The following is a 4,760-nucleotide window of genomic DNA, read 5'->3' on the forward strand; positions in this document are numbered from 1 at the left end:
AATGAGATCTCAGACCACCAGGTGTGGGCTGTGGCCCTTAGGCCCACCTGCCGGGTGGGCCTGGGTGGGGGAGGAAGGCAGAGACTCTGCCTCTGCCTTCCTCCCCAGCCCCATTTTTGTCATCTCCCTTGGGTACTGTTTGCTCAGCGTTAGCACCTGGGACCGAGTTAGAAACACAGGCTTGCAGAGCCCGACCTCCTCGCCGGAGGCCACGGGGAGGACAGTCCCTGGTACTGCCACAGACTGGGGAGCTCCTGTTGCCTGTGGCTTGAGGACCCTTGACCAGAGCCTTGACCCGAGTTCCTAAAATCTCTCCTGCTGCCTTTTGCCTGGACTCGCTGAGGCCTGCCCACACCCCCGGCCCCCACAAGGACTCTGGGCGGTCATAGCCATGTTCCCCCATGGGCCTGCTCTGGCCCTGCTGCCTCAGGATGGGAAGAAGAGCCCATGGGAGCAGCTGCCCCACCCCCCCCACCCCCGCCCATAGGGCCTGACTTCGGGCTCAAACATTTGATCCTTCACCCCAGCATTAGGGCTTTCAGACCAGCCTCACCAGTGTTTCTGGATTTTAAAATCCCTTTCCTTTATTTTTCTATAAATGTCAAAAAAACCTTAACATTTGCTGGTCTGCCCTTTGTTTTCTGTTTCTTCTGTAGCCTGTGCCCATGTGGCTTCCCTGCTCCTGACCTTGACAACACTACCTCAGCTTTCCCAGAGTGCCTCTGCACAAGCGTGGGACAGCTGTACACCCCCTCACCACCCACTCCTGAGGCCTGTCGTCCTCATGTTGGCATGGGCCGCGACCCCCTCCAGCTTGTCACATTGCAAACCTCACTTACGCTCTGTCCTTGGTGGTTCTTTCCCTCACCCAAACCTCAGGTCCATCAGTGTCAATAGCAGCTTCCGAATGTACCTGGGAGTTCCCCCCGCTTTTTTTTTTTTTTTTTTTTAAGATTATTTGACAGAGATCACAAGAAGGCAGAGCAGCAGAGAGAGAGGGGAATGCAGGCTCCCTGCTGAGCAGAGAGCCTGATGTGGGGCTCGATCCCAGGACCCTGATACCATGACCTGAGCTGAAGACCGAGGCTTAACCCACTGAGCCACCCAGGCACCCCAGGGCTCCCCTCTTTCCACCTCTGATACTGAACCCCAGACCCAAGCCTGCTCTCTAGCCTGCCTCTGTTTAAGCCCCTTGCACACATCCTCCAGGTGCCATCTGGGCCCCCCTTCCCAGAGCTTGTCTGGCCATTGTCCTCGTTTCACACCAGTCACTGGCTGTCCTGTGTGTGGAGAACAAGGTCTGTGCTCCCCACGAACCCTGTCCCTCCGCAGTCTTCTGCCTGTGACTGTAACCAGGGACTGGAGTTCTAGAGAGCACCCGCTCAGCCCTCTGTACCTGGGGCCAGGCCCTTGTCACCCTTCTCCCTGACCTCCCCACCATCCCTCCCAGCTACACCAAAACATCAGGGAGCTGGTGTTTGTGCCCAGAATGCCTCCAGGAACCTGGTCCACCCAGGAGGGCTGCGTCAGGGACAGCCGTGTGAACACACTCGCAGACCTCTGAATAGCTCTTGGTGACTCAGGGTGCGGGTGGGTGGGTGCAGAGGCGGCCCTGGAGAGGGAAGGTTCCAGAGGGCGCCCGGGTTCCTCAGCCTTCTGAGTTTGGGGGCAGGGGGAGCTCAGGTGAAGCTTTCTTGGGCTGCATGTACCCACTCCAGACTTGGCTGGTGGGGAGCCTGGTGGCACCCTGCTCTAGGACATGGCAGGCTGCATGCCACCACACAGGACCGGAGCAGCCACAGGAGGAGCTTGGAGATGCAAAGCTCCCAGTGGGAACCCAGGGCCCTTCAGCATTGGGGCAGGGCGCCTGAGACAGGAGGTGCTACCGGAAAGGACACATCTGACAGTGGAAGCTTTATTTTTCAACCTCACACAGACACAGAGGACAGAGGGCTGGACACAGAGGCTGAAGGAGGCTTGTGCATGTGAGCTTGGCAGTCCTGCTCCAAGGGGCAAACCTTCCGGCTCTTGTCCATCTGTACGTCCTTCCAGCTGCACCCAGTGACCACACCCACCTGGCCCAAAGCATGGCCAGCCCACCCTAGGCTGCAGACCCACCCAAGAGCCTTTGACAAAGAAGGGTTTACATTTCTGTAGGTCGTTTTGGAACTTTTAAATTAGTTTTCTAAATATTAAAACGGCTTGGGATTTTTTAAGTACCTGGTGAGGTCCTCAGGTAAATTAAAAGGGCTTTTGGAAAAATTCCCATGTCTGAGCTCGCCTAATATCTGACAGATGCCATCAAGAATAAGCATTAAGGTACAAAAATACTATATATATGTATATATATAAAACAGCAACGAAATGAAACCACACTGGGAAAGCAGACGCGCCATGCCAGAGAATGCAACATGGTTGAAGTTCAACGCATTTCTGGTCCTGGCATCATCTCCCATTCTTTAAGGAAACAAATACTTTAAATAATTTAAATAAAAGTCGCAGGATGATATTTAGTGTCTCGGAATTTAAGAGGGTGGAACATTCCCACACTTCGCCACCACGTCTGGTTGTGTGTGGTCTCCTGAATGTCCTTCCCCTGAAGCCAGCTCACGGTCTGTTCATTTGGTTTTGAAAGGAGCTTGGATTTTTCAGAAGACCAACAAATAAAAGTGGTAAAGAGTTTTTCGTTGGTATCAATTACCAAAAAAAAAAAAAAAAAAAAAGCCTAAGACCACTAGTAAAAATGTTTCAATGCCATCACAAGACAATACAAAAACCAAAGTGCTCAAATCCAAGGAGCAGTAAACTTGCCCAGAACATATAAAAGCTTTAAATATAGGTTTAGTATATACAAAACTCGGTCAGAGGAATTTGAGAAGATTCTTCAGTTTAAACGAAGAGCTTGTGGGGAAACGCTCAGGAGCCTGGCCCTCGGTGCCCCAAGGACGCCCCCACCCCAGCCCTCATCCTCTCGCGGCCTCGGGTGCAGCATGGAGGCTTGCAGAGGAACCAAGGCAAGGAGAGAAATGTCAGTTTAGGCGAAGTTTTCAATGAGGAGCACTCACTCCTCAAAGGGCCTTGCCGTCCCTTCAAAGTGGCCACTGAGGACCGAAGCCGCAGATGTCCGCGCTGCCTGTGCCAGCTCGAGGGTGAAGCGTCTTCGGGTTTCGGAGCCTGGCAGCGAGTGCGCACGCGTGCGGGCCTGGGCCCCGGGGCGCCTGAAGGCTGTACAGCTGAAGGTGAACTTATACACATGGGGACTGTGCTGGGACAACCTAAACCTGCGGGGGACGCCAGCTCGGGGAAGCAGCAGCCTGCTGGAGTACCTGCGCGCGCAGAGGCCCACACAGCTGTACAAAGACCTGCCCTTGACGCTGGGATATGCGCGGACATTAACCCGGGCGCCCGTCCCCTCACCCAGAGTGGGGCGCTTCATCTCCCCACGTTCTAAGGCTTCGCTCTTAGCCAGAGAGACGGTTCCAAAAGGGAAGCTCTGGGGGAGCAGCTATGCCAGAACCAGTCAGGGGAGCCCAGTGCCTGGCTATGGGCTCTGGGCTCTGGGGAGGGCAGGGACCTCCCATAGGACTGGAAAGCCGTTCTCTCGCCCTTCCTGGCCAGCTCACACTCGCCCCTGGGCTGACCTTTGCTGCAGTGGTTTCAGAGCCACTGGCCGGGCTGAGAAACGTCTGGGTTCGCTGCCCTTCTCCCTGCCTCGCTGGGCCCTTTTCCTGCCCCTCGGCAGTGGGGTCTCAGGAGTTTCATGCCATGCTACACCCAAGGCCCCGCCAGACTCCTGGAGCAGCAGGCCGGGCCAGGCAGCTGGAGTCAGGTAAGAAACTTGAAAACCAAAACCGATTTGGGAATGGTTTTTGGCCTTCATTCTCTGAAAACTGGCCAGTACCCTGCATAGTGCCGTCTCCCTGAAGAGGCACTGGTGGATCGGAACTTAAAATACATTGCTGAGACACAAGGCATAGACGACCATCCAGGTCCCTTCTGTGTCAGCTCAAGGGGCAGAACCAGTGGGGCACGGGAGACCCATATTCATTTATGAAGTTTAAATCTGTTTTGAAACTTTAACCTTTCCTAAAAAAATTTTAAAATGATCTCCCAAATCTCAAGTTTGGAAGTTCATCCTGCTAGTTCTGGCCTCTTCCATATGCAAAAGTATTTCTTTTTCTTCAGGTACATCAGAACAGAAAGGAAATCCGATCTGATTCCGTCCAGTGAGTTCACCCCTCACTGCGTGCGGACCACTCTGTCAGCGACTGACACAGAAGCTCCACTTCCAGAGCCCTGCCGGACTGCGGCCTCCGCACATGCGTGCCTGCAGCCCCTTGGAACAGCCTTTGCTAATGCTTGCTTTCTAGATAAAGAAGCGTTGGCTTAAATAAACAAGATGTTCCATTAGACAGATTTCTCTATTTATAGCTTGTCTAAAATGTAATCAGTGGTATCTTCTAGTTCTGAACAAGCCTTCAAAAAAAAAAAAAAAGGCCCCTTGGTGTACAGATTTGTTGACTGTTTCTGGAAGATTCCTAAATGAGCACTATGCCTTAACAGCTCATCTGCAAGAGGAATAACTCATCTGTAGTTTCAGGAATTAGGAGAAAAAGTGGCCTACAGTATCCTTACTCAAAAAGAGCGGCGTGAACTTGCTCTCTGAAAAGCGCCCTAACCCTGTGGTCCGCAGAAATTTTTGTTTTTGTTTTTGTTTTTGTTTTTTATCAAACATGAAAGAGCAAAGCCAAACTCTATCG

The sequence above is a fragment of the Lontra canadensis genome, unplaced genomic scaffold (assembly GCF_010015895.1).
Source record: "Lontra canadensis isolate GAN:19392208 unplaced genomic scaffold, GSC_riverotter_1.0 scaffold57, whole genome shotgun sequence".
Classification (NCBI taxonomy): Eukaryota; Metazoa; Chordata; class Mammalia; order Carnivora; family Mustelidae; genus Lontra; species Lontra canadensis.